Source organism: Girardinichthys multiradiatus, chromosome 14 (genome assembly GCF_021462225.1).
Source record: "Girardinichthys multiradiatus isolate DD_20200921_A chromosome 14, DD_fGirMul_XY1, whole genome shotgun sequence".
NCBI lineage: Eukaryota > Metazoa > Chordata > Actinopteri > Cyprinodontiformes > Goodeidae > Girardinichthys > Girardinichthys multiradiatus.
In genome coordinates this window covers 23,278,879-23,300,598 of record NC_061807.1, presented here as the reverse complement: position 1 = coordinate 23,300,598, position 21,720 = coordinate 23,278,879, and the positions used below count along the sequence as shown (strand labels likewise).

Here is a 21,720-nt window from a genome sequence, read left to right as displayed (position 1 = left end):
AACAGCCCCCAAAGAAGAAAAAAAATATAAAAAATGTATCAGAAATAATAAAAAGCCACTTACACACACTTCTCTACATCTATAACAGGTAAGGTTGCATTTATCTGTTTGTTTGGTCTTCCGCTCTTCATTTCTCACTGTCGCTGTGTAAAGGAACCCCACTTTCAAATCTGGGTGCACTCACACAGGTTGTCCTAACTCGATAAGATTTAGTCCATTAGCCGTGTAGCCGGATAAGTTTTTGTTTCTAAGTGACTTAAGCCATTTGCATACCAATTCCTGACATATTAATTAAGATGCCAGTTAAATTATGCAAATAGGCATCCTTTTTTGTCTAGCCTCCAGAGGTTTAATGAAAAAAGCTCAGCAATGAATAACAAATCAGTCATTTTTCATCTATGTGTTTCAGCTTTGATACTCATTAGACCGTCTATGTGGGGGGAAAAAAGCAGGCTATTCTTGTGCGATTAACAGGCTTGCTGTTTATTGTTCATAGCAGTGTTCTAGTGGCTGGTTGATTCAGGCTTTATCTTCCAGTGATCAGTGGCTGTTAAAATGCACACTTTACAAATCTGGGCAGAAAAGGTCAGAGCAAGAGTTCGATGGCAAATATCAAGCTGAATAATGGTGTCTCCTTTTATAATGAGCTCTAGGTAAAATGTAATCTTGATTACACACTACATTCCTTTCAAATGCAAATTTATAATGGCCCTGAGCTCAGAATACAGTGTAATATATCTCTGAAACATGACTTGTTTAGTTGTGAAAATAGCTTTAGTGTAATAAAAAAATTGTCTTGGGCTGTTTGAATGAGGTGTGCTCCATTATGTTCTGCAATTACACAACATTGAAAATGAGTTTCTATTGAAAGAATTGCTTCAAACTTATAAAAAAAGCTGTCTCTGCAACTCTCTGAAACCCCACCACCACCATGAATCCCCCTCCTTTGCTTCTTATCTCACCAGTGAGCCACCAAAAGGGCCTTTGCACTGTCTCCAGGGGCCGATTGAAAGAAAAAGCTGGGCACATTCACATAAGGCTGTCTTGTTTTCTCGGGGAGCACACGCTGTCTGTGCTGGTGTGCTCACAAGCAATACTGCACACAATTCTTTTTCCCTTTCACTCTCACTCTGTCTCTATCTCTGTATTTCCCCTTCACACAAACACAGACACACACCAGCAGCAGCAGATAGCTGAGGGACGGATAGAAGCTGCTCTTCCCGGCTTCACGGCCTAGCATTAGCATGTTTATTACTATTTCCATTTTGCTCTCCTGCTCTCTCTCCTTTTCCATCAGTGTGTTGAGGGTGAGTAGAGGCCTATCGGCAACCAAAAAAAAAGAAGAAAAACAGGAGCAAGCTTTTTTTTTGCCTCCCCCTCTCTTCTGCTTTTGTGCTAATACAAAACTGTACTCCATCACATTACCTCCCACATATATAAAATCCCAGCCTTGTGAATGATTCAGGTAATAATGTAAATTTTTTTTAAATAAATGCGCTCCAATTTTAATTGCATGTATCACCACTTGCAGAAATCTAGTCTGAACAAAGTGTCAGGAGTGATGTGAAGCATTTAAACAAAAAAATCAGCTAATTCATAAAATTACTGAATATGGGGGAGAATTGGTAGCACAACCATAACAATAGTCACAGCTTGACTGTAAATTAAACAAAAGATGAATGCCTTTTTTTATTAACTCTCGATAAACCCACATTAGTGTGGGAAGTGGTGGCCAAAGGACATAGCAACCCCCCTTAACAGGAGCTTTACATTTAAAGAAAATTGCTGTAGAATAATGTTAGAGTGGTGTCCATGTGTGTTCAGTCCACCTGACATAATACTTTATAGGACCACATTTCATGGCAATTACAGCTGTGAGTGTTTTGATGTATGTCTCCACTAGCTTTGCAAATCAGGAGACTGACAATTTTGCAAATTCTTCAAAATAGTTCAAGCTTAGTCAGATTGGATGGAGAGCCTCTGAGAAAATAAATTGTCAAATCTGGCTACAGACTGGGCAATTCTAAAACATCAATATGCTTCGATCTAAACCTTTCCATCATAGCTCTGACTGTGTGGTAAAATCTGCTGTCCTGCTGGAAGGTGAAACTCCACCCCAGCCTGAAGTGTTTTGAAGTCCCTCACAGGTTTCTTATCTGTATTGCCCTGTATTTGATTCCTCCCACCTGCCAATCAACTCTGACCAGCTTCCCTGTCTCTGCCACAGCATGATGCTGTCACTACCGTGTTTCACTGTAGCAATGGTGTTTTCAGGGTGATGTGCGGTGTTGATTTTCTGCAACACATAGCATTATTTTATGCGAAAAGTTAAATTTTACAAACAACACTTGCAATGTAATTTCCTAAACAAACAATAACCCAGTTTCTACAAAAACAAGTGTGTTCTTGTGTTATGTATTTTAGATTTTGTAAATGTATAAGTTGCCTGGAAAAGCTGTTTTTCTGTGTACCAAAAATTGTAAAATGAAATGCCTAATGGTGTCTTGAAAAATAAGACTGCATAAGCTCTAGACAAGGTCAAAGCTGGGAGTAAGGAAACACAGGCTAGTGAAAGCACACTGTTCATGCTGTTTGCATAGATAGAGATTTCAGAAATAACTCAAGACTCAAGAATGGTGTATCCATTATTTAAATGCTAAAAAGCTTACACTGTACAAAAATACTCCTCACGCTGTGTTTAAATAAAGCACTGCTCGTAGGTGATGACGTAATCTGTTTTTCTCTTAGTCTGTTTTCATAATGAAAAATTAAACTTCTAAAGAACTGTGTGTGTCAGGATTGAAAAGATAAACAAGTTAAGCTAATGAAGATAAGTGCTATTACACCCAGCCTAATACATATAAACTGACTGTTCACTTAGTTCATTTAGGCTCCAATGGTCTGTGGAAACAACTGCAAAGCATCTGCTGTGGGTGGCTCGCCAAGGGGGGTGGGGGGGTTAATTCCATGAAGGAAAACCACATTTGTCGCAATTGCTACATTATGAAGAGAAGGGGTGCTGGAGGTGACAAAATCCAAAGCACAGAGGGGATATTAGTATTCGGATGGGTCTCCAACTTGATGGGAACTGCCATTAGTAATGAACTTCCAGGCTCGGAGAGGTGATTTGCATGAAAGGCAAACCCTGAAACATAATGATGTTCTGAGTCAAATCTGCCAGGACACGATATGAGATACAGGTTAGCTTATTTCAAATTTTTTTTTATTCAGCTCTCAGTTCTGATTAACTGTGAGATGACCAGACTCCCATACGACTTGAGTCTTGTCTACATAGCTTGTCTGGATTTTCTGGGTAATTCCACATTACATAAAGAATGGTTGAAAAATGACAATACGGCACATTATTTATGTCATTGCTGCAATACAATTGAAGTTATATTTTGTCTGATGCCATTTATAGGTGAAGATCTGGAAAACGCTATATTTGCATACACATGAGTATGCCTGCTGAGCTTCTAACAAGCATCAGCATCAGCATACAGTATTAGGACAGCTGGAAAGCTATTAACTATCTAGGAAGAAACAAACTTTGGAAAATATGGTCGCAACACTTTTCTGGGTCCCAGCCTCTCCGCTAATAGTTGCAGCAGAATGATGTAGGCATTTGAGTGCTTCAGTTCATGATTCAGGCATGATTAAGGATTTATACTGCATCTTCATAGTCCCATTAGGCTGTCAACAACCATTTCCTGTTGCCCCGCACACAAGCCAGCAAACTTATGCAGCTGTGCACAACTTGACAGTGGGAGCGGAAAATGGGAAGCCACTCTCCTGTGACGGGAAAACAGAAAGTATCATTTCCATTTGTATGGAGTGGTGCGACGGCACGATCAGAGCTCTGTAGTTACGACGAATGCTTCCCCTCTCAGTGAAAAAGCTGCTACATGATCTGTGATTATTTAGATATGACATAGACACTCCACTTCCTGTCACAATGTTTAGGGGAAGAACATTCCTAGACACAGTAAATACGTTAATTCATCACATTCATTTCCAACTAATATCTATATTTTGCTAAGTAAGATAACGTTTTTGTAGAAAGAAAGTACATCATCATTCCATTCTAGGATTTTCTTATCACAATGATATGGTCTTTGCCATCTTTTGGAGGGTTATACATCAATCCCCAAGTGTTCTCAAAATCAAGCTAAACCTTGAAAAGTGTGTTAAAAAAATTAAGTACACCCCAAAAACAAATGGTTTGTAGAACCACCTCTAGCAGGAAAACTTCAAGTAGTATTTTGCTGTATGACTTTATCATTCTCTCACCTTGTTGTACAGAGATTTTGGTTCACACCTGCCATAGTTCATTAAGGTGTGCAGACTTCTCAGCTCTCTTAAGGTCCCACTACACCATCTTAATTAGGAGAGGTGTGGAATTTGTCTGCCGTGCTTGGTATCATTTTCTCATTAATGTCCCAATTTCAGACCAGCTTCACTGTTGGATGGATGGCCTCACATTAGACTCTTTGGTAGACAGGAGAGTTCATTGTTCAATCAATGACTGCAAAGAGCCCAGGTCTTGTGTTTAGAAAACAAAACCAAATTTGCACACCTCTACTGCTGTGATGCGGTTGGCATGAGGTTTTTATGATGATATGCTACGCTTGGTATCCATTATGTCTCATTAGTCCACATGACATTGTTCAAGAGATTTGCAGATCATTATGATGCAATTTTTAAACTCAAATTGTGCCGCCATACTTGTTTTACAGAGAATGGGCTTTCTCAGGGCAACTGTTCCAAGTGAATAATCTCCCTTACTAGAGAATGAAAAACTTCAGATTGTTTGGAAGTGGCGTTATAACCTTTCCATGGGTGAAACTATTGCTTTTCTAAAGGCATTGCTATTGTCTTTTTCTCTTGACCTTGTGTTAGCTCTCATTTGTGTGCTCCAGCCTAGCAAACTGCCAAAAGTACTACTTTCATAGCTCACATTTGCTCATTATCATTTTAAAATGGCATTTATTCAGCAAATCATATTTGATTTAACAAGGGTGTCCTTAGTTTTTTACCCTAATGCATGTTTAAGAAACACTGATATGGTGGATATAATTTTAGAACTTGGTCAAAACCAGATTTTTTTCCCTATGTCCTGATACTGAAAGCACTAGAACTGAAAAATGAGTACTTTATTTTGATTATTACAGTAAATTGGGTTTAAAGTGTAATGTCCGAAATAAAGCTCTCAGGTTCAGCAAATATAAATGAAAGTTCAGAAGTTACCAATAATAGTAATAATACTAAGCACTCCATTTGTCTCCTTGGAGCCTTTCCACCTAATGCTAACAAGTACAGAGTGCAAGATGAAGAAAAACACGTTCACATGCTCAACAGCTTAGGAAGATAAATGCTGTGTCAGCTGTCTCGGACTGGCGGAGCAAATGTAGCAGCCGGAAAGAAGCGAGTGACCATTTTTAAATTACTGTGTTCATGATCAGTGGCTTGCATAAAAGTTAGCCAGCAGCTACTGGACAATTCTCTGGCAAAACCTGAGCTGTTGTATGGAACTTTCAATTTTGTCAGAATATTTTCCTTCCAGTACTGTAAATATATATATATATATATATATATATACATACACATATAGTAGTACTAGTGCTTTGCATGTGAATGAGGTCTTCTTTAAGAGTCTGTACACCTTAGCATGCTGAGAAACGAAGTGATTGAGTGAGAAGGTCTCACTGAAAGACAGTCTATTATCATCATGTCCATTACATGTTTCATAAAATATAAAGCAATTTAAAAGATTAAGTTAACTGTCCTTGCAGAAATAGATTTTTTTTAAGAACAAAAATGTATCCACCACCAAGCCTTTTTTGTATTTAATCACAAAGGCAAATCAGTATCTAAATGGTATGCAGGATGATTTAAAACGCAACCACTGCCAGCAAGATGGATGCTTGCATTAATAGTCTGCATAGTGTGTGAGAAAACATCTGCTGGTGCCTGTTAGGCATTTTAACTTCACTCTGACCGTGATAGATAATGCTGCTCCTGTCTTGGCTCTGTGCTCACACTTTAATAAAAGTGAAAGGCACCCAAAAATAATAAATATTGATTCTGACAAATGAGGTATGTGTTCTTTCATGCTTGGTGCCGATAGATTGCCCATGTCTTAGCTGCAGAGAAGAAATAAGGGATTTCATGGCGAAAATGTTTTTTGACCTTTTTTTAGATTAGATTTAGTGTAACAAAATATGAAGATTTCATACTTCTTTATTTTAAACATTTCGTCAGTGATTATATCCAGCACATACTTCTACATCTTTGTTAAATAATAGTTATAAAATGCATTATATGGTTTGCAAATATACATGATAGAGCCATTGTCAGCATTCAGAAATGCTCACAAAATAAACTTGAAGGTTTATAGGCCTATTAAATGAAAATAATTTCCAGCTGTTACTCCCACACATATGGTCAAGAGGTGCCCTTGTCTCCTGACATGCCCAGACAGGCATCCTCATCAACCCCGATCACTAATGAAACTAATAAACAGAAAACTATCCAGCTTACATAGTGCATATTAAACTCTGATTGTGTGAAAGATTATATTTTAACCCATAAAACAGGCACAGAGGAAGACAACGTTTCTAAAAGGAAGGGGTTTTGGACAAATGTGGTGTCAATGTACAATGCTTTTCAAATGCTTTTGAAAAGGTTGGTCTTTGCTGGATTACAATGACAAAATCTTTGTATAATGACTCAGGAGCTGTTATTATAGTTGCTATTACTTGCCCTTGGTAAAACAGCATCCTTAGCAATACCATTTCTGAAAAAGACCCACTATATTTATTTTTTCTCTTGCTCTCGGTGGAAGACACACGCATTTTCTCTCCCTCCCTCCCTGCTGATCCCTGCTTCTGCTTTTTGTCTGTATTTTTCCCAGAGCCTCGGTTTCCATATCCTCCAAACTTGTAAAGTATGGATTTGGTCAGCTGGACTCTCAACGTAATTGATCAAATTTTTTTTTCGGCGGGAAGAAAGGGTAAAGGAGACCCTCTTGTCCAGATGGGACGTTCTTCTCTGGATACACAATGGATTCTTGGCTGCAGTGGAAGATTGTGTCCCTGTCTACAATGTCAGTCGAGGACGTAGAAAATGTGTACATATTTGGACTTTTGATAACAGGATTTCTACTTTTTGGAGTTGGCGGTTACCTGGCTTATCGAGTGATTCGCAAAACGTGGGCTGCTATTCAAAACATTCCAAAGCTGCCCGCGATGCTAGATGGAGTCTGTAGAGCGACTGAAATGTTAAGAGAGCAGAATCACAAGCTGGACACGATTTTTGAACTGCGTGGCATCTGTTGGACTCAGAGGTTAAAGGATATAATCTTGGAGAAGTTGTACACTTGAGATCTGCGGAAAGTACCAGAAATTTGGCTATTTGGATTCGCAATTGAGACATACCAGTAAAACTCTTAAGGTGGTTGGAAATTCACAACTGCCTGAACCACATCATTTATTGTTTTTCTAAATCTGGCGCCCTAACGTGGCCTTGGCAACTTCTGCTAACTGGCTATCAACAAAATATCTCCTGGATTTTTATATAAACACGACGCTCTTCCCCAGCACTCCCCTACCAGCTGTGTGCTGATAGGACAATGCTGCCAATTGATACAACTTCCACCTCTCTTCTCAAGGACAATGGCGCCTCTATCAGTGTTGACAGTCTAATTCTTGCAAACACACTCAGACTTATATATATTCGCACCCTCAAATTTCCACCGTACCCTTGCTGAATCTTTACTTATGTGTGTGTTGCTTACCCCTGCGGAGGTTTCTTTTTTACTATTTCAGACTCTATTCTGCTAAGAATAGAGTCTGAAATATGATTTTATTTTCTCCTATCTTACTTTACATAAATGTGTGATTTCATTACTTTTCATAGATTTTCAGATTTCTTAGAAGGATTACCAGCAAAAGCCAATTATTATTAGTATATGAAAATTTTACTACAGCTGTTTTTACACCAATGACCAGAGATTTGTAGATTTCTTAGAAGAATTCATAGATTTTTAGATTTCTTAGAAGGATTGTATTACAACAATTTCATACCAGTGAAAGCCAAACATTATTAGTATTTAAAAAGTTTGGACCTACCAGTGACCCAGCTTCTCTACTTAGACTTCAGTGAGTGCCCATGACTGTAACTATTTGAATGATGGGACCACAGCTGCCTCATACCAGCGACCTCAAGGATTAATATTATAATTTTTCTTCTAGCACAGGATGAATTCCTTACCACAGAGGACTTAATGAGCGAATTACCTCTATTATAAAGATTAGATTAGAACCAGCTCTTACCAGTAAACCCCCAAGGATTATTAATGTCATTTGATTTGTTTTTGTGTGTTTGATTTTCTGTATCATTGTAATGTTTTTCCTCATGTACAGCGTTTTGAGTGCCTTGTTGCTGAAAAGCGCTATATAAATAAACTTGACTTGACTTAACTAATAACCTGGCTATATCCAGCAAAGCAAATCATTAACAAACTCAAGCCTCACTTTTAAGAAAGGATTTATTGAAGTTTTAGACTGCTACTGTTCTTACTTCATTTACAAGCTGGCTGTGCTGCAGTGGTAATGCCAGCTTGCCCATAAACTGCATGTTCAGATTTGATTTCAGGTAAATTTATAAGTTCTGTTCTTTCTGATTCATAACAGTGCTGTATCTAACTATTTGTTACCATCTAGGCTTGTAAAATCCTGTATACTTCTTTGCTAGTTCTTGTCTAAAATTACTGAAGGGAATGAGCTTTGTGGCCTCAATGTAAATGAACTGTAAAATGAAAAAAGACAATTTGAAAATGAATAAAACCTTCTGTTTCAGACAATCTACTGGAAATGGAAAAATACAACTTCTAGTCATAGAACGTCCTGACTAGTCTTTTAAGGGCCTTATAGAGGCTAAGCCTACACCTTAACTCACTGAAGTGAAGCTTTTGTGTTCATTGTGTGTCTTTAAATAACAAATTCCATTTTTGTTTTCATCAGATCTCATAGAAAAGCTTATTACCTAACGATGTAGTCAAACATCCATAGTCTGTTATCCAATGATCATCCAATGACAAGAAGTAAAGGCAAATGGTCTCCCTTCACTTTTCACTGATTTTATGTGACACTTTTATATAAATTCCTGAAAGAGTTACACCAACTGGCCAAATGTATATGTTACATCTGCGTCAAAATGGCTACCATACGTCTTTGTTTACCTTTATGAATTACTCTCTGAGTTTCTACAGAGTGATACCTGCTGGCCCTGTCTAGGTCTAACACAAAAATAGACACTGCATTCTGTATCTCTTTTTGGCTAATGAAATTGTTTAGCATGCATGCTAACCATTTTAGCATGGTAACGTTTGCTACATCCTTATAAAATATTTATGCAGAGTTTTAACAGCCATAATATTTTGTATGATATTTAAACATTTCTGTCTTTGTTTACATATATGATTTACTCTCTGTATTTTGCAGAGTGACACCTACAAGCCCAGTTTGGATCCAGCATCTCAAAATGGCTTCTACAGCAATTAGGACTTGAGTACAATTTCCATAAAGTTGCTTTATTTATTGTCTAGATTTGTTCAAATAAATGGAACTGCTTAAACCAGGAACATGTACACTACACTGGACTCGACTTCTTTCTGAGATACTTTTTGGGTAAAGTTGAGAAATTTTCCTCTGAAAATATTTCACTGCCTAAAGGGAACGCAAGGTCATAAAATCAGGAGTGTGTGTGATTTGGAGTCAGGTAGTCAAGGAGTTGCTAATATTAGCAGCTTTGATCTTAGCACAGCTCTAAAGTAATTTTCTACTAGATTACCTGGATACTGTAGGGTCATCCTTAATGCATCTAATGATCTTGACAATCTTCTCAAGCTATCTAAGTGTGCTTGCTAATTAGAAGCAAGCAACTTTGTTGAAGGTGATGCAGCAGGAAGGGTGTGATTAGCTCTCTGTGCATCATTATACTGAGTGTTGACTAATTAAAGGGAAAGGAAGAGATATTGTTACATATTTTTGTAGCGCTTTACATCATCTATAAATCTCAAAACATGGCGCTGGAGCTGTTTTTATACTAAAACATCAGCCACAGCCTGTTGAGATACCCATCACCTACTAAAGTCACTTTTGTAAGAGTGTCTGCGAGCTAAAGTTGAAAAGCCTGATATAACCCCATTTTCCATTAGGGCTCTTTGAAAGCCAAAAGGTCCTCTCTCTACAGGATGTTAGCAAGCTTGAGTAATCTCTATACTTTGCTTGTTCTGTAGCAAGCTTTTAGCTAGATAAATTATTGAAATTCCTGGTGCTACATTCTCCCTTTCCCAGAGAGAAGTCAACTCCTATGAGGTCAGTTCCCTCAGACATTTATGCCACACATCTAAGATTATTTGTCTTAGTCTGATCCTATGACATGTTCAAATGTAGCAATCCCAAGCCATGAATCCTAAAAAGTATATGTCACTCTCAAGCAAGTTGTACAGGTGATTACAGTTCAAAGGAGTTTATGTGGAGACATTTTAACAGATGATTAGATAACATTTCACAAGGTAATACACAAAACAGGCATAAATAGATTCATATTTGCATTTTAATGGAAAATGACATTTGACAGTCCACACCCTAGTGTATAACTTATTTTTTACCTGATAAAAATTGCATACAGTTTCAAGCTGATTGGAGTAATGACTAAAGACGACAGTCATGACAGTATTCTGCCTTTATAATTGCAATGTGCATCGCATTGTTTTTGTGCTTATCACAATTGCAATTAATTGCTTAGATGCAGTATATGGTTTGTTGTATTTTAAGTAACACACATGCAAAGTCTGCATGCCGATAAAACTTTTGTTCTAATGGACGAATTTTCACAAAGAGCAGTGGGGACAATGTGTTGAAGAAAAAGACAGATTCAGGAATATGTGGCAAAACTGTAATTAATATCACATTTGCAATGTTCAGCTAAAGTGTCACAAATACATGTATCCTTGTTAACTTGCAGGCCTAGGCAGTATCAACCAAAAATAAAAATATTTTGCTAAATATACAGTATTCAGTAAAATCTAAGTTTAAATAGATTAAAGCCAATAAAATGTAATGTGAAAACCGACCTTTACCCCTGGTAACCTTTACTCAAAACAGTAAATCTGGTTGAGCTGATGTATCTGTAAAGCAAGAAGCGTGTGGATGGGGGGTCATCTGAGCGTAAGAGTTTTGTGCTTGGCTTCCTGCCTGCCATGCTGCTTGCCCAGCCAGGCCTGTAGAGAAAACCCCCCCTCTCTGCCCTTCCTGCTTTGACTCTTCTATTCATCTCCCTTTTTACCCATCCGTTCTGGCAACACCCCAAAGGGGCATCCGACACTAACGCTCTCTCTCTGCTTTCATTCTCTTCCTCCCACCCCCTCACTTGCGTTGTAAATGGAGGGATATCACAGCTAATCCGTCATGTTTATGAATGACACCCGGCCTGCGGAGAGTTGGAATGCCTTGCCAGAAGTGGCGTATATCTCTGTTGCATGCCCTCCGCTTGGCTGATCCAATCTTGCCCTATCAGCGATGACCATGATAAATGTCTTGGGAGGATGACAGGATGAAAACTTTGATGGGTCATTTTGATGGTTTTTAAATTCAAAGACCAAAAGTTTTTAATGAACAAAAGCTAAAGTTTAGGGGCAGCACAATTTATTGAATCACAGTCATCATCACATTATCAATGTGTACCAAGTACCAATCACAAAGTAGCTCTTGGATGTAATATTTGGTGGGCTATAATAATTGAGAACCTAAACCAAATACATTGGTGAGAACATAATGATAGTAAAGAAAGATAGAAAAAAGGAACATGTGATTTGATTGGAATTAGTATTGTCAGGACAAAATTTTATTGGGTTGCACTTTCATTTTTTCCTAAAACCATGCAGTTATGTCTTTGGCCTGAGCCTTAAGTTATAGGAGGGCTTTCCATAAATTTCGTTAAGAGTGCGTGCTTTCCAAGAGTCCCAGCAATGGCTCAATTTATAGAAAAGTAGAAAAAAACTCATCTGTATTCTCATTACTGTAAATGATGAAAACTGCCTATTTTTCTACATAGTTTAAGTCCCAAGTCGAATTAAGAGTTTTAAAACTAGTTCTCCAATGTCATTCGGTATGAGAAAAGCTTAGACTGTTCACCTGTGAAGGTTTTTCTGTAGGAAAAGGGCATCATGATTAATAAGATTGATTTTACGATGGTTCTCTCATAATGTTGGGCATTAGCTGAGGGATTTTTAATGACAAATAAGCAGCATTCAATTAATTACACAGTCTCGAAGGGGATTTATGGAAGAAACAATCAGTGTGGGGCAAAGGGGGAGAAGATGTCATTTTTCACTCAGACAGACAGCGAGGAACCTTTTGCTTAGTAGAGTGTTCTGTGCCTTTGTCTTCCTCCTCCCATACTTTATTCTAACATTCATCATCAGTTCAGTTCTGAAGAAAAGTCCAAATTGTGTTTCACAGCTTGTTCCTTTTCTACCTCTTAAGGCAACAATGCAAAATAAAATCTTAGTGGCTAGTTGATGGTCCCCTGCTGCCTGCCTTTGGTTTTTTTTTTAACAGTTTTCATAAAAAGATTGTATTTGTTCAGCCAATTACTGAACAACCTTTTAGAGGTTCCAAGCCAGGAAGACATAATGCCACTTTGTGTCAGACAGGGAATGTTCCCCTAAAAACTCTATTACAGTAAAATGAAATTAGCAGTATGAGCCAACGGTGGTGCATTCATGGTAATATTAATTATCGTGCTCTGTACCTGTAGAGCCAACTAATAAGCTAAACTGAAGCATATTTTCCTCCAGTGTTGCTAAGCTTTCACTGCTGTTTCTTTACAGAAAAAAACATACCTTTTTGTCTGCACAACTAACAATGCAAAAAGTGGTCTTTAGCCAAAATCTGGTCTACTTTGCTGGATTTTTAAAAGCATTATACAGTCATGAGACCAAAAATGCAAAAGAGAAACTTAATAAATATTGCTACCTTAGTAGAATTTAAGGGTTTCCTGACAGGTGTGGCTAATCTGGACCATACTGGTGTGTGTTAATACAATGCAAGAAGAGAAAGAGGTCAACAATGACTATAGAGAATCAAGTGTTACTAGCTATCAATTTGGCTAGGATTATAAAGCCACTTGAACCAATTGTATATGCATCATTTTACACTGAGCAAGATTGTTCTCTTCCTTCCAGGACTGGACCTCTAAGCAAATAATCCCCCCTCAGATTAGGCATTCCACAGAGAAAATGAAAAAAAAAAAGTAATCAAAGAGCTGCATCAGACTCTACATGCCTCAGTTAGCATGCTAAATGTCACAGGGGAAAACCAAACACAATTAATACAAGCACCCTGTACCAACTATCAAGCATGGTGGTAGATGGGTGCTGATTTGGGCTTGTTTTCCAGCGTAATGGATTTGGACATATTGTATTCATTGAGTTGACAATTTACTCCACTGTGTCCTAAAATATTCCAGATGTAAATGTGCCATCTCTCTGAAAGCTAAAGCTTGGCCCATACCGGCACAGCAGGAGTGTGGCATCCCAAAAACAGCAGCAGGTCTACAACAGAATGGCAGAAAAAGAAAAGAATCAGTGAAGTGACACAATTTGGTAAGGACTGTGCCAAAAACCTTCCACAACAATTTGACACTAAAAAGGTCAAACAGACAACAATTGCCGTATGTAATTGCTGCTATAGGTGGCTCTATAAGCTATTAAATCAGTGGGTGTACTTAGTTTTAGTGCTTAATTTTTGAAAGCTTTCCAAGACTGTGCATCTACAAAATCAACTGGAAGACTGACAAAACCCTGTTTTTAGGTTATTAGGTACAAGGCTTGTGTGAAAACATCCATTCTTGGTTAAAGGTCATGGCTTATGACCTTTTTATAGTAAACTTGAACCCTTCAGCATGGTTAGTTTGACCTGCAAGAAATCTACTGACTCATTCATAAACTGCTGCACAGTTATTTTTTATCTATAAACATTTTCTGAAATCAGTATGGATTTTAAACGGTGTTGTAATTTTGAGAATGAATATATTATTTAATATTAATACTTTAATATTTATTAAATAATATTTCGGTCTGTTAAGGGTTGTCCTGTAAATACCAGCCTAATAAGGCGGTGGTATTAGGACAAAATTGAAAGGGATGAGCCAAGCTCTGACATTATTGAACAGCAAAACTCTGCACACACATGGAATGAATTCACACAATTTCTTAAAATACAAGAATTTATGGCCGTTATGGCCGATCTTCTGTGTTTAAAATCACCCTTTAAATAAAGTTTGTCTTAACTTAAAAAACAAACCAACACAAACACACAACACACAAACTGAGCACGTGTGCTGAACAGATAATCTGCTAGCACTAAGATAGCTGAGTTTAAACACAAACAAAACCAAACTTCATAAAACGAAAACATTTTTAGATTATTTCATTCTAAACTACTTCTCGGTTGTGCAATAAAATTTAGATCATCCCTTCTTTTGAGCTCATCTAAATTATTGGCTTGTTTGGACAGAGCAGGTTAAATTTACCCCACAAATGGAAAGGTTTTGGTCAATTGGAGGTTCAGTTGCCTTAAACCCATTCAAACACTAAAGTAGGGTAAATGTATTTTCACTGTCAAATATAAGAAAGTGCTGAGCATGTTTTTCCCTAATATTTTATCTTTTAAAAAGCATCCTTTATGTGAAGGTGCCAGGATGCTTAGTTGGAAAATCTGGCTTAAAAGTGTTGCCATGTAAAATCCTAATCCTATTTAGACTGGACAACATTTGTGCCAAACATGACTGGGATGTACCTTATGAGATAAATATAAGCTTTGGATTCTCTGACAGAAGTTAAAGACAAATTCATCCATCTCAGTTAATCTCTGCTTCATTTTGCTCAGCAGTGTGTTTGTGTTCTGAATGCTTGTCAGACTTGTTGCCTTCTGATTCAAGGGCTGTAGCTGCCATTCAGAAATGGTACTTCATACTGTCAACGTCAAAAGTAGCTGTCAGTGGTGTCTTGACTTTTCCTAATCTTCTACCACAGACATCTTACTGAATGCAGAGGGCGTTCAAGTACATATTATCAGTCTTTTTTTCATTTACATCAGAAGTCAAGTCTTTAATTTATAAATGTCACCAAACTAATCCATCATGAAGTAGAAAAACATTCCAAATTAGCTATAGCTAATACCTATAGATAGGTACCCAAGCCAGCTGTTACTGTTACTAGCTAATAAAAATGTGTTACATCATTTTAGACATCAATCATTAATGCCTTCACTTGAAGGACTGAGTCAAAAAATAAGAAATAGGATGAGTGCAACTGATTCATTTTTATACATACTACCAGAAATGCCAATATTTCTTTTTTATAGCTGCAGCCATGACTAGCTTTTATACCCAAGGCAGCCATGTTGGATTTGGAGGTAGTCCCCAGTAAAAAATATATTAAAGAAAATATGTACAGGGGTTGGACAATGAAACTGAAACACCTGGTTTTAGACCACAATAATTTATTAGTATGGTGTAGTGCCTCCTTTTGCGGCCAATACAGCATCAGCTCGTCTTGGGAATGACATATACAAGTCCTGCACAGTGGTCAGAAGGATTTTAAGCCATTCTTCTTGCAGGATAGTGGCCAGGTCACTACATGATACTGGTGGAGGAAAACTTTTCCTGACTCTCTCCTCCAAAACACCCCAAAGCGGCTCAATAATATTTAGATCTGGTGACTGTGCAGGCCATGGGAGATGTTCAACTTCACTTTCATGTTCATCAAACCAATCTTTCACCAGTCTTGCTGTGTGTATTGGTGCATTGTCATCCTGATACACAGCACCACCTTCAGGATACAATGTTTGAACCATTGGATGCACATGGTCCTCAAGAATGGTTCGGTAGTCCTTGGCAGTGACGCGCCCATCTAGCACAAGTATTGGGCCAAGGGAATGCCATGATATGGCAGCCCAAACCATCACTGATCCACCCCCATGCTTCACTCTGGGCATGCAACAGTCTGGGTGGTACGCTTCTTTGGGGCTTCTCCACACCATAAATCTCCCGGATGTGGGGAAAACAGTAAAGGTGGACTCATCAGAGAACAATACATGTTTCACATTGTCCACAACCCAAGATTTGCACTCCTTGCACCATTTAAACCGACATTTGGCATTGGCATGAGTGACCAAAGGTTTGGCTATAGCAGCCCGGCCGTGACCCTGTGGAGCTCCCAACGGACAGTTCTGGTGGAAACAGGAGAGTTGAGGTGCACATTTAATTCTGCCGTGATTTGGGCCGCCGTGGTTTTATGTTTTTTGGATACAATCCGGGTTAGCACCCGAACATCCCTTTCAGACAGCTTCCTCTTGCGTCCACAGTTAATCCTGTTGGATGTGGTTCGTCCTTCTTGGGGGTATGCTGACATTACCCTGGATACCGTGGCTCTTGATACATCACAAAGACTTGCTGTCTTGGTCACAGATGCGCCAGCAAGACGTGCACCAGCAATTTGTCCTCTTTTGAACTCTGGTATGTCACCCATAATGTTGTGTGCATTTCAATATTTTGAGCAAAACTGTGCTCTTACCCTGCTAATTGAACCTTCACACTCTGCTCTTACTGGTGCAATGTGCAATCAATGAAGACTGGCTACCAGGCTGGTCCAGTTTAGCCATGAAACCTCCCACACTATAATGACAGGTGTTTCAGTTTCATTGTCCAACCCCTGTATTTTGGCATGTCCAAAGACATGCCTGTTAATTGGTCTCTCTAAATTGCCCTTAGGTGTATGAATGAGTGTGTGCATGGTTATTTGTGCGTTGCCCTGCGATGGACTGGTGACCTGTCCAGGGTGTACACCGCCTCCTGCCCATAGACTGCTGGAGATAGGCACCAGCTTCCCCACGATCAACTATGGAAGAAGCGGTATAGAAAATGACTGACTGACTGATGTCTTGTTTTTTTCTTGGAAGTTTGAAATTACAAGAGGGAAAGGAACACTTAATTAACACTGAGCTTTATAGCAGCCCATACAATAATCAGGCTAATCATTATAACTACTTGTCTAATAACATGTTGTTCTCCTGTTTGCTGACATAGCACCCCTAAAATATAGAGGCATGAACTCCACTAGTCCCCTGAAGATGTGCTGTTGTATCCACCATTAGTTAGGTCCTTCCAGTCCCTTAAGGTGTGGGCCTTCATGGATTGGACTTTGATTGGACATGGTTTGGCCAACATATGGTTAAGATCTGCAAAGGAATGATGGATGGAGTGTTACATAAAGAAACTAAGTGTGTGTCCAACTTCTAGGCTGTTCCACCAAGCTGTGGGTAGCTGATAAAGCGAAATGGTGGGCACTGATGTAGAACCTGTCAACCCGTAGTCCCTATACAGTAAAAGTGCACCTTTTATCTCAACGTAAACTGGAACTTGTAGGCAGAGTAAGGAAATCTGTGATATTGTTGACTAAACTGTTGACATGTTAGACAGGCTGTGGGGACAGAGAAAAACAGAACAGATGCCGTCATAGATTTGGCACAAAATGATATCGCTGCCTTGCTTTGTTAATTGAGAGCTCTTACGTTTGGTTGAGTAATTTTGTTTGTGTTAAAACAAAAGCATAATTAACAGTTCCCTCTCCCATGCCAGGCCACAAAAACAAATAATTGAATATGTCAGTGGAATACGAGCTGAACGAACATTGTGTTAAGGAGGATTCAAATCGTCTCTGAACTGACGATATTAAGTAGTCGCACAGAAGAAGACAAAACTGTAAATAAATTATGCCAGACCTAGTTTTTATTGTGTTATCAAATCAACAACCTCATCAAATGGAAACATGGTTTGCACTACAGAGATGCAAATGTGAGAAAATTGAACACCATGTGTATAGAAAGGATGGGTGTAAACTTAAATATGTTGTCATCAATGAGGCAGGCCCGGCTGAAATCTTTCGAAACCTGGAGGGATCTGATGAACCCCAACCTGAACTTTTGGACCACAATAAAATAAAAATGTAAAAATGAAAAAATGTTTTTGAAAGCACAAAACAACCCTGCACATCACCAAAAGAACACACAATGATGGTGGCAGCACCGTGCTGAAGGGTTGCTGTTGTTTAGATGGAGCTGGAGTTCCCAACTTCATTTTTAACCCCAAACCTTTGGGTATCTTATGGAAAGATCAAGATGAGGAGGGATTTAATGCTTCAGCATCACACTGCATCCAAGCATACATTTAAATCATGGCATCACAAGAACAAATTTGTACAGTGGCCTAGATGAGGATTTTTAGCTGCCTTGTGAATGTTTAGAAATTCATATCTTTCCTGCTGTTCCCTATTTATGAGTGTCAATTTAGTATTCAATAAGATTCTTAAAGACAGACTTAAACCAGTTAGTAAAAAAAACTGGCTGTCAAACCAGTTTCGACATGCTAATGCACTCGCAAAGACTAAAAAAGTCAATTCCAATCAATATTGTGTTCAGAGCACTATATGGTTACCTTTATAAGCATGCTCTAACATTCCTTTAACTGCTTTTGGACTTTTGAGCATGGAAATATGTTTAATCAGTTTGCCTCAGTTTCAAATTACATGCTGTGGTTTGGTGGTGAAGTGGGTTTAGATTAGGCTGCTGAGAAAAATAAGCACTCCTGTCAACTTTAAAGATAATATTTAGTGGCTTTTCACTTTTTTATGTTGTCGTCCCTGGCAGATAACTTTTAACGAGATGGTGAGAATCATATTGATTTGAACCTGGTTGAGAGCAATCTTTAGTGCTAGACCATCTGGGTGTCAGTCGTTTCTGACACCAGATTCTTTTTTTTTTGTCTCCCAGCATCTTTGGCCGGGCACTAGAAGAACAATATGTCTCGACACTCATTTTTCTTCTTTGTGCCACAGCAAGTGACCTGTGACAGCCTCTTTGAGCAGATTGTATCCACTCAAATAGGTCCAACAAATATATCTTATTACGGCCCGCAGGGATTTTCCCTGAAGAATATCCTCAACCGCGGGGTGAAAAGTCTTGTTCCGCTTGGTGGGAAAAAGGTCGGATCAAATCCAATCCTTGTGCAGCAACCACAGAACTTAAGCCAGAATGTGACCAGAAAGGTTTTTTTTTTTTAATCTTTTTATTTTTGTTCCTCTGAAACCTCTGTGCAACAAACGCTTGTTTTCTGCTCAGACTCCCTTTACTGGGTTATTTTTGGAGATAATGCATTTTCGGTCTCATAAAAGGGGAATTGTTATATTGCTTTGTGCTGCAGAATATTGTTAAGACATCTCCACAGGCAACTGTGTAAATATCAATATACTCGTTGCAAAGAAATTGTCCAGTCTGCTCTACTTAAAGGTGTACACTAAGGTACATTAGGAGAACATCAATATCTGGCAACACTAACCCACTTCAAGCTGAATAAAAAAACAGTGAGAGAAAGATGCAGATGAATCTGATGGACCAGCAGAGGGGCTGAGTGTTGGACACAGATTGTTAATATTGGACGTCATTCTGTATTGTCACAAAGCTGTCAACATATAGTGCCCTCTGCATAGGTGAAAATATACATATAAAAACCTTTAAAATAGCGTTAGTGGTGGCATAATCTCTCACTGAAAAGTCAGCTGCTGTGCTCAAACAGTGTGCTTTGGAGATACGTTTTAGCTCCCTTACCATCCTGTGTGGGGGCAAAATAAACTTGGGTTATCTTCCAGCCCTGTTTGTTAAATTTCAGGTGTTTTAAACTTGCAAAGCTCTAACCTTGCAAAAGTGCTCATACCTGTTTTTACCTTTTCCTGTTTTGTAACATGACTGCTACAAACAATTGTTTTATGTGAAAAGCTAGCACTAGCTAGTAAGTAATTATGAAGTCAAATATGAATGAATGTTTTGCATTTGTAATCAATCCCACTGAGTTGGTACTTTTTAGAACTACCTTTTGCTGTGATTACAGCTTCAAGTCTCCAGGTGTCTGTCTCTACCAGCTTTGCACATGCAGAGATATAAATTTTTACCCATTCAAAAAACTCAAAACTGTCAGATTAAATAAAGTTTACAATTAGTTACAATTTGCTCACATTCTTTCACTCCATTTCTGCCCATTTGTTTTTTCTTTCCCTCCTCGTGCACTTTTCCATTTCACCATTTTCCAGTGTGATGAAGATGCCTTTATTTTATAGCTTTTAGCATGTCTTTACCAGGGGGGCTAATTTATGTGAAGGTGGTTTGATGAGAAGTGAAACCCAAAAAGAACTGCGGGCTGATATTAATTTTACCATTCTACCAAGTGTTTGGAGCTACATTAATCCATGTAAAGCTTTAAAAGACCAGAACTGACTTGCATCATGAAAATCTCAAAGTAGAAAAAACACAGCAAACATATAAAAATAATTTGAGCTTATTTAATTAGATTGTTACCAATTCACTTTTTACTCTACTTACTAAAGAAGTTTACTTTGAACGTATAGTGAAAAACTGGATACTGGTGACAACTGCAGTATAATTGCAAATTGTAGAGAATTTATTGCAGCACTCAAGCAACACTTAATATGATACAAGATGATAACTGCAGTGGCCACCGTTCTCATACAAGGAAAATGTGATTTCACTTACGCCCATATTTCTGTGAGCATGATCAATAGATATAATCTGCTAATGGGGTGAGTTTCTGTCCAATGGCCTCATGTCTTCTGGAAAAATCTGCTCACGGAAGTACTTTTTAAGCCAATGTCCTTTTTATACTCGTCCAAATGCTTAGCACTACACACTCATATGGCCTGATAGTCTGGCAGTGGCTAATGTGTGCAAATTGTCATTGGGGGTCTTTTTATATCAAGCACCAGTGCTCAGCACTTCTTTAGAAGGTGACTTCAGCATTTCTTTCCCTTCCATCTCATTTAGTGTGTAGATCCATTGTTGAATATACAGTATGGGTCTGTAAGGCAGAAATTGCCCTTGTCTTAGAGTATGTCCTTGAGATAGCAGTTCTCAGCAAGGTAGAATAGGATAAGCGAGGGAAATATGTAAGAACATTTTGCCTTTTTTTTTATTAATCTCACCTTTCAGGCATGACTTTCATATATTGCATAGGGTGTCTTTGTGCCCAAGTTATATTATGTATAGTCTATTAATTGTGGTTGTATAGAGGACTTTTGGTGCCCTTTGAACAGGTTTTGTGCAGCATTAACAGAACCTACCGGCAATTAAACAAATTTTGTAACATAATGATGCTTCATAGTGTTTTACAACAATAAACTATGAGTTTTCATATTGTATTGGAAACATTTAATTCAGCTTTTGGGTCCCATTTTTAACCTCTATCCATCCAATCATTCAGTGTGTTCTGCTTATCTGAAACTGTGACACAGAGGTTGGAGGTAGGAAACCCAAACATCCCTCTCCCTGGCAACACTCTTCAGCTCATCCAGAGAGTTCTGGGATCCATACCTGGCTATCCTCTCTGGGACATGTCCAGAAAACCTTCAGGGTGAAAATAGTGAGAACATCAGTGAAAACAGGATTCCTCATGACCTCCTGGTTTCCACACTTTGTTCTGCATCACTTTTTAGCTCAACTCTAATCTAGAATTGTTTCCTAAGGATAATTGTAAATGCAGTAAGACCGCCCATAATGCTGGTCCCCTTCCTTCCTAACTCGTTTA

The 21,720-nt window shown here is 38.4% G+C and overlaps 1 protein-coding gene across 37 annotated transcripts in view; it reads left to right on the top strand.

Annotated features, from left to right (window-relative positions):
- Nucleotides 1-21,720, top strand: part of LOC124880267 (receptor-type tyrosine-protein phosphatase delta-like) — a 622,546-nt gene that overhangs the window by 512,467 nt on the left and 88,359 nt on the right. The window lies entirely within an intron of this gene.